Raw genomic sequence first — 14,538 nt, 5'->3', positions numbered from 1 at the left:
CGTCATCCTGGGGTGCGGCAAGGGCATGGTAGCCCCCTGGTTAAAGTCAATATGGCTGCCCTCAGCCTCAGGGCTGCGTGGCCCAAGGGCCGGCATCAATAGGACTCCCCTGGCCTAGGGGGAAGTGCTGCCTAATGGCCGGTCAGTTGGACTCCTCCTACATCCCTCTCCTTCCCTGGTATTTATCCCTCTGATGACTTGTTGCTGTTAATATTTTCTCCTCTAGCCATAACAAAGGATGAAGACGACAGCAAATAAAATTATTTGTGTAACTTGAACATGGGACCAGGAGTCTCTCTTTTATAAGGCTGTAAGAGACTCAATGATCTTGCCACACCAACACTTTCATCAGTGGAACATTTCCCTTCTATTTCTTGATCTGTTGTACATAATCAGTTTGAGTCACAGACTCTTCTTCCTCCTCTAGCAGCGTATCAGGCGCTAGGATAGAAAAATGCTCTCCATGAAAAGGGTGACTAGGTGAAGGCCAATATGATCAAGCCACCAAATATGGCATATGCCAATCCTGCCAGCTACCAAACTCTGGCACTGTATCATTTCCTGTGGGGTGAGAGAACTTTAGACTGCCTTCGGAGGCACAAAAGTCTTGATTAAAGCAGCTAATAGACCTCCGTAGCTCTGACTCAATCCAATCTTGGATCAGATAAAGAAATTATTGGAGAAGTGACCAATGACAACATCTGAAGAACAGAATGAGGAGATAGGAGCACCTAATGGTGTCTTCAGTGGTGGAAAAAAGGCATCCGAGAAGCTCTCTTATAAGAGAGAGAGATGGGAAGATTTATCTTATTTTTAAGCATATTTTTAGATTTTTACCTATTTAAATTTTCAGTTGCAGGAAATTATGGATTTCAGACAATTATTTAATGACAGTAGGCACAGATTCAAAAAGTTAAAGCTGTATAAAGCATTGAAACTCAAACTGTCAACACCATACGTGAAAGTATACAAACCAAACTTTAATAAATTCTGAAGCAAAATTTTCTTACTTTGCCTATCTGTACATTTTGGTTATCATTGGAAATATTTTTCACGGTTTGAGTGTACAGTGAAATCAACGTTTAGACATTTATTGACAATTAATCCTTTCAAGTATACTTATGTTACATCACTTAAACCTCAGATTTAATAGGTCTAGCTGCCAAGGCCTCTTGTAAAATAAGGGCTTGAAGTCTATTTAGTCTTTCTGTGCTCAGGACTAAAAATGCTGCCTATTGCATCGTATCCAATTACTTTTTTTAAAATGTTACAGGCTACTACAAGTGGAAAGAGTGCTTCAAGTTGATTTGTCCTCATCAGCAAAAAAAGAAGCAGTTCAGTGGTACTGATTATCAGCTGTGTTTATTACGCCAAAAGAGTTATAATGAGGCACTGGTTAAGACGTCAGCTTCCAGCCAGAAATGGTATGCAGTTACATGACAATTAATTACAATCCCAAAGTAATTTTTTTTAATTCTTGCATTTACTTTGGTCTTCATCGTTTTTAAGCATCAATGGGAAGATAACTAGCCACTGAATCTTTTACACCGTGGAGGACCTGGTTAAACACAACACTCAAGTGCGCCTTACATGCTGTAAGTGCTCTCAAACTAAATTTGGCAAGGTTGGAGACAAAGTACATTGAGCATCAGGAAAATGCTGAAAAATGCCAGGACAAGTGCCAGTAGGGGGTGAAACTTGCTTTGTACTAGGTCCCACAGCATTTGTGTTTCGAGAAGAACACCTGCTTCCTCTGCCGTAAGGCCACAGCCATCCATTAAGCACAGTTTTAACACAAGAGAAGCTATATTAGAGAGAACGTTGCATGGAAAGTAAAATTAGGTAAGTGCATTGACCCAAGACACCCATGCATATGACATTGTGTATTATATCGAGTGCTACACCGAGAACTTATAGTACCAAGAGGTAAAAGCAATAGAAAAATACTAATTTTACAACTGCAAACTGTGCAAATCAGCTGGAGTTCATAAATTGCCTTGAAGATGGGACAGGAATGTGGTTGCAATGGCCAATGCAGAAGCCAAGTACAGAGAAATATCTGTTTTGAGGAGGAAAAAATGCTCAGCAGAAAGGCTCTGAAAGCACTTATTGAAGATGAACTGTAGGATATGGACATAGTTTTTAGCAATCCTATCCTCAGAAACAAATCACAGGACACTATCAAAAGTGGAAGAAAACACCAGTGTCAACAGTAATATGAAGACTGTTTGCAGCTGTGAAGTTTTTATAGAAAAGCATTTTCTCCTGCAGTATGTGGATGCCAAACCTGAAACGATAATGCCACATGATCTGTACTACTACTTCAAGCAGTGCATCCATGGTTACAGTGACTTCAGCACCAGGAAGTATGATAAGCAAGTGGAATACAAGCCTGCCAACTTGTCACAATGCCTCATATACTAGTGCTTGAAGAAAGTCAGGCTTCCAATACATATATGACAACTGTGTGGCATGTGTGTGATCTACCACAAGTGGCTGTTGGTTTAACAATTCATTCTAAAATCTGCAGCAAATTCCACAGCATTGGCTCCTCAACTGACTTCAACACAGTACTCAACCTGGAGACTGCAGTTGCAAATGGGGTTCTTCACCCCATGGAACTGAATGAAGGGTTGTACATTTCCCCAGAATTCACCATGGGTAGGTTTACATTTTGTGCTGCCAATAACTTAGACTTCCTTGAACGTACAACAGATAGCAACGGTACCCTTCATGTTACTCTTGTGGTCTGCTATCAGGAGCATATTAACAGGGACCAGTCCCAACCTCGAGTGCTGTCTGGACCAGCAAAGAAACATTCCCAGAAGGAGCTTCCTAACTCACTTTCCTACCAAGGTCCAAAATTTTTGAGCCAAGAAGTGCAGTGTTCAATGAAGCAGCAGTTAAACTGATTATAGTAGAGCTTTTTACATTCACTAACCTTGACCTCACTTTGTTATTATACAAAAGTGTGATGCACTCCAGAGGCAAAAAAAAGAAAAAAAAAAATCACTAAGAATGGCTTCTGTTAAAGAGACAGAAGGCATTTCCTCAAATGATCTGGACACCCAGGAAATATCATACCACACCATTTCAGGAGAAAGGTACATTTCAGCATGGTCAGCCTTTACATCAGCATTACGCAAGGTGCCAGAATAAATTATCCTTGTACGTATCATGCCAATCATACCGCCTGGTTGCTCAGTTCAGTTAATTTTCCTTATGCATCTGAAATGCATGCACAAATACGAGTTAACCACATACTGCCTTGCAAGAAAAATGCTCCAGCAAGTGAATTGCTCAAAGAATTTCATCACTGCATGGTGTAATGAAGCTGCTGCCTCACACTGTTCAGTGGAGTTTCTTCTTAGCTCCCATAAGGAGGCTGACACTAAAATTATCTTGCATGCCATCAACATAACAGGGAGGTGCTTACTCTGGATTTTGGCACAAGACAGATGTTCTAGTGCTCTCTGAGAGATGCTACCAACGAGTTCCACAAGATTCCATATTTCTGCCTGGTTCTGAGGAACAGAATCACTGTATATCCCTCAGGGTTTGGTCCTACCACTTGGCCCGTTAAAAGCAACCATACTGCCAGGTTTCCACTCCCCTTCAGGATGTGACATTACTGTAAGGCTGACTGGAAAGACCAAATTATCTTACTGGAAGCCATTTGATTCAGCCTCCCAAGATTCCTTCTCACTCTGAAGGTACTTGGAAAAAGCTGAGACAGTCACTGATGGGGACATAAATGCACTGGAGGCATTCATATGTAGTTTAACATTTGAAGACCAACATTACAACATTTGCAGAGCTATGCTGGTGGATGTTTTTCAAGAAGCAGACAAATGAAAAAATATGCCACCGACATAGGGTGAATTTATACTTGTCATTAGAAGGGCAAATTACCAAGCAACAGAACACATCAGGGATGATTAAGCACATCCAAAACTACCCTCCCCTATAAGGCATGAATGGGTTTCGGAGGGATGGATTTATCACACCAGTTATGTGTGAAATACCATGTGGTCGCAAATCAATCCTTCAGCTAATCAAATGCTTCTGTACAAAGACCAGATTCTCACTACCCTGCAAATGTCTGGCCAGCAGCCTGCCTTGTATGGAGAGTACAAGTGCAGCGTGGATGAGGATCAGCGTGATAGTGTGTCTAGCAGTAGTGACCTACTGATTATGACACCGATTATGACTTTGATAAACAAGTGTTTTTAGTCCTACATGTCACGGACAACTTCCCTTGGATTAGCCAAGATCAATGTGGGTTTTTTTACATAAGCAAAGAATACTGGTATTAAATTTCCTAGAACATATTGTTAGGATATAGATATTCAGGCCTTTCTACAAAGGCCTATACTTTAAGAATTTAGGTGTATTCTTACCACTAAGCTAGTTATAGAGGTATAAAAGAATGAATCAAAAAGTCACTGTCTGTCTAAGTGCCTTCTCTTACTGTGACAGCCTGAGGCCCTGTTCTTAGGCTAAGGCCTTCAGCTAAGTGGCAGAGGCAGCCATAACCTGGGAAGTGTATGGTCACAGCCTTACATTCCAAACTAGTCACAGTGAAATAAAGTGCTATTGGGCTGTTAGGAATACAGTCCTGTCCTGATAATGCTTATCACTGCCAGAGAAAGGGAAGAGCCTAGAAGATGTAAAAGGAAACTTAGTTTGATAGCATCCTGTCTGGCAAGAACTCACTTATCAATAGCTGGGATGTGAAATCCTCATATTTTTGTTGTTCTATCACTCGAGTCCCCATTTCCTTATTGTTAGTCTGTATAATCTCTGTCTGGTTCTATGACTTTTTCTGTCTATTGTATAATTAACTTTGTTGGGTGTAAACCAATTAAGGTGGTGGAATATAATTGGTTAAATAATTATGCTACAATGTGTTAGGATTGGTTGGTTAAATTTCAGTAAAATGATTGGTTAAGGTATAGCTAAGCAGAACTCAGGTTTTACTATATAATCTGCCGTCAATCAGGAAGTAAGGGGGTGGAATGGGAACAGGGACACAGGCAAGGCTCTGTGGTGTCAGAGCTGGGAAAGGGGACACTGAGAAAGGAAATTGGAATCATGCATGCTGTTAGTTCACCCCAACAAACATCGAATTGTTTGCACCTTCAGACTTCAGGTATTGTTGCTCTCTATTCATGCAAGAAGGACCAGGGAAGTGAGAGGGTGAAGGAATAAGCCCCCTAACGGATATATCTATCTAACTGTTCTAGGTTTGTCATGTTTGGTATCATTGTTTTCGTAGAACAAAGGGCTTTCAAATTATACCAAACTCAGTACAATGTCATCGGAAATGGGTTATCAAAATTTCCACCAACTGCAGGACATGGAGCTGGGGAGAAAGGGATCAGTGAGCATGTCCCTTCTGCCATATGGCAAAGCGTGACACCACTGAAATTATGATTATGTAGATTTTTGTGCATCAAATGACACCCCCACTTACCTTTCATTCATTAACTTGCTCATAAAATGAGATTTTACTACATTACCCCCCTAGACTGAATAAGATCCAATGGCTAAAAATTGACAGTAAACAAATTCAGATAAAATAAGATGTACATTTTTAACAGTGAGAGTAATTAACCTTTGGACCAACTTACCAGTGGTTGCGGTGGATTCTCAATTATTGGAAATCTTTCAATAAAGATTCATTTTTCAAAAAGATATGCTCTAATTCTAAGAGGAGTTTTTTCAGTGAAGATCTAGGGCCTACGTTATATAGGTCAGACTAGATCATCACAACAGTCCATTCTGGCCTCAAAATGTATGGGCTATATGAATGCTTAGCTTGCAAGCAGGCTGAGGTGTAAATCTACTCCACACTAGCTTCCTGGACACTAAGTATCCATGTAGATCCTGCTACTACACATTAAAAGTTCCATAGGGTGCTTTGATCTAAGCACACTACAGAATTCTCAGTTTGCGGCAGCAGGGTCCACACAGACACTTAGTTCACGTGAAGCTAACATGAGGTAGATTTATACCCCTATTTATCAAGAATTAGGTGGTCATATAGACAAGACCTACAACTCAGCCAAACCTGAACAAAGTTTCACAGGACATGCAAAAAGCCCCAAAGATTTATTCCTGCATTATTTCAAAGACCAGTTGCATACAATTGAGGTGCTGACACCTTCTCAAAAAACTTTCAATAATATTTTACATTGGAAAGTATTAGAGAACCTAAATATAGTGACCGCTACCAGCTCCCCATATAATTTTTAAGGCTATCTGCACTATTTAGACCCATTCTCCTTCCATCTACAACCCTGGCTATACTTTCAGCAGCAGACTGTGGCACAGCAATTACTTTCAGTTCTCATTTTCTAATGAGAAAATATCAGGAGCCCAATGAGATCACCTCATATGGTAAAAACTACAAAGTGGCCAGTGGGCAAACAAAGTTGCTGAAAGAACAGCTGGGCTCCTGGTAGAAGGGGGAATTTTTAAATTGCTATTGCCTCCCTGATTCTTCCCTCTTATATCTTGTTACTTTTCTTCTGTATTCCTCTCCCTTTCCCCATAGGGAAACTTCACTTTAAAGCAGCCTAGTTGTTACTGAGCAGTACAACTTGGATGCAGAGGGAAATAAGTTGGTTCTCAAACTGTGGGTTGGGACCCCAAAGCGAGTCACAACCCCATTTTAATGGAGTCATCAGGACTGGCATTAGACTGACCCCAAGCCTGACCCCACCGCCCAGAGCTGAAGCCCAAGCCGCACTTCCTAGGGCCAAAGCCCAAGGGTTTCAGCCCGGGGTAGAGGGGCTTGGGCTCTGGCCGCGCTGGGCTCGGGCGAGCTCAGGCTTCGGTCCCCCCTCCTGGGGTCATGTAGTAATTTTTGTTGTCAGAAGGGGGTTACAGTGCAATTAAGTTTAAGAATCCCTGGCTTGTTCCTTTTGAAGCACCACTGCTGCATTTCAAAGCTGCTTCTCCGCAGCCTCGTCATTCCATTCAGCAGAGAAAAAACAACAGGAAAGGATGGAGGTAAAGGCCAAGAAGGGTAAATAAGGCTTTAGCAGACAAGTCTCTACAGCTATTCTACTGAACATGGAAGACAAATTAAGAGAAATATTCTCTCTATTTCGACCTCCCACCTTTACCCATTTACAACACAGTTGGCACAGTGATTTGCCAGATTCTTTATGGTGATGAAATCCCAAACCTGGAGATTTGAATATTGATGCACAATTATATTGTTTTGGAAAAATCCATGTCCACACCAGACTAAGCCCTGGTCTACACTACAGGGTTAAGTCAAATTTAGCCGTGTTAGGTCTAAGCAACCCTGTTCCATCGATCTAAAGGGCTCTTAGTCAGAAGCTCTTAAAGGGCTCTTAAAATCAACTTCTGTACTCCTCCCCGATGAGGGGAGTAGTGCTAAAATTGACCTTGCTGGGTAGAATTTGCGTGTGCACTACCCCAAACGTGACTGCTTCGGACAGCACTTTCAACTCCGATGCACTAGCCAGGTACACAGGAAAAGCCCCAAGAACTTTTAAATTTCATTTCCTGTTTGGTCAGTGTGGTGAGCTCCACAGCACAGGTGACCATGCAGTCCCCCCAGAATCGCAAACGAGCTCCAGCATGGAGCGAACAGGAGACACTGGATCTGATTGCTGTATGGGGAGAAGAATCTGTGCAGGCCGAACTCTGATCAAAAAGAAGAAATAATATATATGTCAAAATTGCACAGAGCATGATGGACAGAGGCTACAACAGGGACACACAGCAGTGCTGCGTGAAAAAAAATTGAGGCGCTCAGGCAAGCCTACCAAAAAACAAAAGGAGACAAACGCTTGCTCTGGGTCAGAGCCCCATACATGCCGCTTCTATGATCAGCTGCACAGCATTCTGGGGTGGACCCTACCACTGTCCATGGACACCTGCAAGGGGAGAGTCTCATGCAACACGGAGGAGGATTTTGTGGATGAGGAAGAGGAGGAAGAGAATGGCAAGTGGTGAATCAGTTCTCCCTGGCAGCCAGAACCTTTTCATCACCTGGAGCCAATACCCTCCCAAGGATCCCTGACCCTGAAGGTGGAAAAGGCACCTCCTGTGAGTGCACATTTGTAACTACAGTACAGGGTTTAAAAGCAATAATGTTTAATGTTTGATTTGCCCTGAAGACTTGGGATACATTCATGGCCAGTACAGCCACTGGAAAAGTCTTTTAACGTGTCTGGGGATGGAGCGGGAATCCTCCAGGGACATCTCCATGAAGCTCTCCTGGAGGTACTCTGAAAGCCTTTGCAGAAGGTTTCTGGGGAAACCTCCACAGTAGGACACTTTACCACGCCAAGCCAGTAGCAAGTAGTCTGGAATCATTGCAGCACAAAGCATGGCAGCAAATGGTCCTGGGTTTTGGTCGCATTCAAGCAATATTTCTGTGTTAGCCGCAGGAGAGTGATATTATTCATGCTCACCTGGTTGAAATAGGGGATTTTTTGTAAGGGAACAGTAAAAGGACCCCTTTAAGAATTTAGGTGTATTCTTATCACTAAGCTAGTTATAGAGGTATAAAAGAATGAATCAAAAAGTCACTGTCTGTCTGTGTAAGTGCCTTCTCTTACTGTGACAGCCTGAGGCCCTGTTCTTAGGCTAAGGCCTTCAGCTAAGTGGCAGAGGCAGCCATAACCTGGGAAGTGTATGGTCACAGCCTTACATTCCAAACTAGTCACAGTGAAATGGGCTGTTTGCACCTGGCTAAAAGGGATCATCTCTGAGAATAGCCATGCAGCGGGGGAAGGGGTGAAGAGATCATCCCAAATAGCCACGCAGAGGAGTGGCACATCCACCCGAAAAGTGCACTCTCCTTTTAAATGGCAAACCCAACCGGCATTACTTGCTATGGGAAAGGAGGGCGCTGCAGTTTGAAAACATTCCTACATGTTATGAAGGCGTTGGAAGCCAAATCCATGTACCTTTTGGCTTACTATGGCTGCCTGGAAACCTAATTCTGTTGTCCAGCTGAGTGTGATGTGTCACCATACCAGCAGGCGCTCAATATAAAAAGGTAAAATGTGATCTTGTACCTAAAGCACACGTGCTGTCTGCTGTGAATTGCTTGATTCACTGTGAAAGAGTTTCCCTTTTGTTTTCAGAAATGTATCATCTTATATTTTACTCTCCCTTTTTATCCCCCTGCAGGTGCAAATGTTTCTATGTTCCCCCTATCATCTCGGTCCCTGAGATTATCGCAGATTAGAAGGTGAAAAAAATGCACTGGCGATGACATTTTCAGAGCTCATGCAGTTCTCCCGCACGGAAAGGGCACAGCTGAACGCATAGAGGCATTCAGTGGCAGAGTCCAGGAAAGCATTAAATGAGCGTGATGAGAAGAGGCAGGATGCAATACTGAAGCTAATGGGGGAACAAACAGACATGCTCAGGCATCTGGTGGAACTGCAAGAAAGCCCGCAAGAGCACAGACCACCGCTGCAACCACTGTACAGCTGCCTGCCCTCCTCTCCAAGTTCCATATCCTCCTCATCCAGACACCCAAGAACGCTGGGGTGGGAGGGGAGCGGAGAGGCTCTGGGCACCCAGCCACTCCTCTCCAGAGGATGGCCCAAGCAACAGAAGGCTGCCATTCGAACAGTTTTGATTTGTAGTGTGGCTACAATAAACAATGTGGCCTTGTCCTTCCCTCCTCCCCCACCCCACCCAGGTTACCTTATCAGTTATCCTCCCCCCCACACACACACACTTGTTGTTTTTTTAATAAAGAAGGAATTTCAAAATAATAGTGACTTTGGGCATAAGCTTTTGTGTGTAAAAACCTCGCTTCTTAGATGCATCTGAAAAAGTGAGGTTTTTTTACCCATGAAACTTATGCCCAAATAAATCTGTTAGTCTTTAAGGTGCCACCAGACTCCTTGTTTTTGTGGATACAGACTAACACAGCTACCCCCTAATACTTGAATAGTGACTTTATTTCCTTTGCCAGCTGTGATTGAAGGGAGGAGGGTGGTTGGCTTACAGGGAATTAAAAATCAACGAAGGGGGTGGTTTTGCATCAAGGAGAAACACAACTGTCACACTATAGCCTGGCCAGTCATGAAACTGGTTTTTAAAGCCTCTCTGATCGCAGTGCGCCTACCTGTGCTCTTCTAATCACCCTGGTGTCTAGCTGTTCAAAACTGGCAGCCAGGCGATTTGCCTCAACCTTAACATAAGAACATAAGAACAGCCGTACCGGGTCAGACCAAAGGTCCATCTAGCCCAGTATCTGTCTACCGACAGTGGCCAATGCCAGGTGCCCCTGAGGGAGTGAACCTAATAGGCAATGATCAAGTGATCTCTCTCCTGCCATCCATCTCCATCCTCTGACGAACAGAGGCTAGGGACACCATTTTTACCCATCCTGGCTAATAGCCATTTATGGACTTAGCCACCATGAATTTATCCAGTTCCCTTTTAAACATTGTTATAGTCCTAGCCTTCACAACCTCCTCAGGTAAGGAGTTTCACAAGTTGACTGTGCACTGCGTGAAGAAGAACTTCCTTTTATTTGTTTTAAACCTCCTGCCTATTAATTTAATTTGGTGACCCCTAGTTCTTGTATTATGGGAATAAGTAAATAACTTTTCCTTATCCACTTTCTCAACATCACTCATGATTTTATATATCTCTATCATATCCCCCCTTAGTCGTCTTCTTTCCAAGCTGAGGAGTCCCAGCCTCTTTAATCTTTCTTCATATGGGACCCTCTCCAAACCCCTAATCATTTTAGTTGCCCTTTTCTGAACCTTTTCTAGTGCTAGAATATCTTTTTTGAGGTGAGGAGACCACATCTGTACACAGTATTCGAGATGTGGGCGTACCATGGATTTATATAAGGACAATACTATATTCTCCGTCTTGTTCTCTATCCCCTTTTTAATGATTCCTAACATCCTGTTTGCTTTTTTGATCGCCTCTGCACACTGCGTGGACATCTTCAGAGAACTATCCACAATGACTCCAAGATCTTTTTCCTGACTCGTTGTAGCTAAATTAGCCCCCCATCATATTGTATGTATAGTTGGGGTTATTTTTTCCAATATGCATTACTTTACATTTATCCACATTAAATTTCATTTGCCATTTTGTTGCCCAATCACTTAGTTTTGTGGGATCTTTTTGAAGTTCTTCACAATCTGCTCTGGTCTTAACTATCTTGAGCAGTTTAGTATCATCTGCAAACTTTGCCACCTCACTGTTTACCCCTTTCTCCAGATCATTTATGAATAAATTGAATAGGACTGGTCCTAGGACTGACCCTTGGGGAACACCACTAGTTACCCCTCTCCATTCTGAGAATTTACCATTAATTCCTACCCTTTGTTCCCTGTCTTTTAACCAGTTCTTAATCCATGAAAGGACCTTCCCTTTTATCCCATGACCTCCCACCCTGCCATAAACCTCTCCCCTTTACTCTCAGATATTATGGAGCACACAGCAAGCAGTAATAATGGGAATATTGGTTGCACTGAGGTCTAACCTAGCCAGCAAACAGTGCCAGGGAGCTTTTAAACGTCCAAAGGCACACTCTACCACCATTCTGCACTTACTCAGCCTCTAGTTGCACTGCTCATTACTACTGTCCAGGCTGCCTGCGTACGGCTTTATGAGCCATGGAAGCAAGGAGTAGGCTGAGTCTCCAAGGATAACTATTGGCATTTCAACATCTCCAACAGTAATTTTCTGGTCTGGGACGTAAGTCCCTTCTTGCAGCTGCTCAAACAGCCCCGAGTTCCTAAAGATGAGAGTGTCATGCACCGTTCCCAGCCATTCCAAGTAGATGTCGGTGAAACGTCCCTTGTGATCCACCAGTGCTTGTAGCACCACTGAGAAGTAGCCCTTGCAGTTTATGTACTGGTTGGCAAGGTGGTCCAATGCCAAGATAGGGATATGCATTCTGTTTATCGCCCCACCACAGTTAGGGAAACCGATTGCAGCAAATACATCTACTAGGACTTGCACATTTCCCAGAGTCACTACCCTGATAGCAGAACGTCAGTGATTGCATTGGCTACTTGAATCACAGCAGTCCCCACAGCAGATTTGCCCACTCCAAATTGATTCCCGACTGACCGGTAACAGTCAGGTGTTGCAAGCTTCCACAGGGCTATTGCCACTTGCTTCTCAACTATCAGGGCAGCTCTCATCTTGGTATTCCTGCACATCAGGGTGGGGGAAAGCAACTCTCAGAGTTCCAGGAAAGTGGCAGCCACTGGGAATCATCTCATACTTGCAACACTATGCAGTCCCACCAGTCTGCGCTAGTTTGCCGGGCCCAGAATCGGCGTTCCACTGTATCAACCAGCCCTACTGCCGCCAAGTTGTCCCAATTGCCACATCCCGTGCTTTCAGGAACGTCTGTGTCCATGTGCTCCTCACAATCCTCCTCATGCTGCCATCTCTTAGCCAGGTTCTGCACATACTGCAGTATAATGTGTGAAGTGTTTACAATGCTCTCAACAGCAGTGGTGAGCTGAGCAGGCTCCATGCTTGCCATGCTATGGCATCTGCACGGGTAAGCCAGGAAAAAAGATGCGAAATGATTGTCTGCAGTTGCTTTCATGGAGGGAGGGGAGACTGACATGTACCCAAAACCACCCACGAGAATGTTTTTGCCCCATCAGACATTGGGAGCTTAACCCAGAATTTCAATGGGCAGCGGAAACTGCGGGAACTGTCAAATAGCTTCCCACAGTGCTCACCGCTCCGTGAGTCGATGCTAGCCATGGTAGTGAGGACGCACTTCGCCGACTTAATGCGCTTAGTGGGGACATACACAATCAACTATAAAATCAATTTATAGAAGTTGATTTTTAGAAAATCAACCTAATTTTGTAGTGTAGACATACCCTAACTAGGCCACAGATTATTTAAATGGCAAGGAATTGTTTTAAAACAAATTATGTGTGAAGGAAAGGGAGAAGATAGCAGGTGAAAGGGACAAGAGGCCTAATGAATTGACCAAGGGCCAAGACGTTGTATGCAGTTAAGATCCATAACATATAGAGAAGGAAATGTGTATGATACAAAGTGTCCCTATGATACTAAGGCCCTGTTTCACCTTTGATCTCTGTTACTTCTACACAGATCATCAGACAGACATCTATTGTCTTTGCTAGCTGGTGCTTGTTAGAGGACTAGTGACATCTGGTTCTCCCTTCTAATTACTTAATGGAAATTAAACTATGGGAATTTAACAAAGTTGTACAGTTAAGCCATCAAAAAAAAATCAGAAAATGTCTACGATAAAGTTGAAAAAAAAATGTAGTTTTTCCTACACTTAACTCTGCCTCCGGTACTCTTATGCTTACATGCAACCAAACCCAAAACACTTACAATTTTGCAAATACGTGAAGCGCAAAGCAACAGCTACAATTAAGATTGCCTGACTATTTCCAGTATAAAGGCTCAGTATAAGCACTTCTTCACAGAACACACAGTCAACCACTGAAATTCATTGCCAGCAGATGTTGTAAAGACTAAAAGTACAACTGAGTTCAAAAAAGAATTAGATAAATTCATGGAGGAGAGACCAACAATTGCTATTAGCCAACATGGTCAGGGACAACGCCATGCTCTGGGTGTCCCTAAACTTCCAACTGCTGAAGCTGGGTCTGGACGATGGGACAGATCAGTGGATAATTGCCCTGTTCTGTTCATTCCCTCTGAAGCATCTGGCACTGGCTACTGTCAGAAGACAAGATACTGGGCTAGATGGACCAGTGGTCTGACCCAGTATGGCTAGTCTTATGTTTTAAGAAGTGCTCAGAACTTGCCCACACTTTCTCCTTTTAGGCTAGACAGATAAGGTGGGCGAGGTAACATTTTATTAGACCAAACTCTATTAGTGAAGGAGACAAGCTTTGGAGCTTACATAGAGCTCTTCTTCAGGTCTGGCTGACATTTCCCAGACTTGGTCTCTGCCTAAGCATGATTCTTTATGAACAAAACTAAAGAACAGTTGTTCAAAATATGTTATCCTATTCAATAACTGCACTCCACTTCATACAGTGAAGTCATAGTCAGTTTGGGGTTTTGTAAAGGTAAAGATCCTCCTTTTAAATGTATGTAGCATTTAAATCTCTTTGTAAAAAGATATTAGAAGGCTTTTCCTATCCCTTGTGTGAGCTCAGTAGCCACACCAGACACACACAAGCATTCCCCTGTCTCTATTTTCAACAGTTTCAGGTTTGTTGCTGCAGCAACAGCCATATGCAAGCATCCTTTTGCAAACCTGGGAAAGAACACAGACATGAACTCCCTTCAGATCAGAGCCTCATGTTAGTGACCGCATCACATCAGACAGGAAGTGAAAATCACTACCAACAAGAAATAATGAAAAGGGGGTATAAGTGTCTGGGCAGGAGGGAGAACCATAGCTAGGCTCTAGGAGGGTAGGGGGTATGAGTGTCTGTGCTGGAGGGGCGGGGGGGGACTGCAGCTGGCCTGGGGGTGGGGGTTGAAGATACTTAATTTAGCAAAACATACTGAAATACATTGAGC

At 43.2% G+C, this 14,538-nt stretch overlaps 1 protein-coding gene across 3 annotated transcripts in view; it reads right to left on the bottom strand.

Annotated features, from left to right (window-relative positions):
- The window catches only part of RLF (RLF zinc finger), a 117,427-nt gene that overhangs the window by 98,733 nt on the left and 4,156 nt on the right, over positions 1-14,538 (bottom strand). The window lies entirely within an intron of this gene.

This window comes from Mauremys reevesii, linkage group 23 (assembly GCF_016161935.1).
Source record: "Mauremys reevesii isolate NIE-2019 linkage group 23, ASM1616193v1, whole genome shotgun sequence".
Taxonomy (NCBI): domain Eukaryota; kingdom Metazoa; phylum Chordata; order Testudines; family Geoemydidae; genus Mauremys; species Mauremys reevesii.
This window is presented reverse-complemented; position numbering and strand designations above follow the sequence as displayed.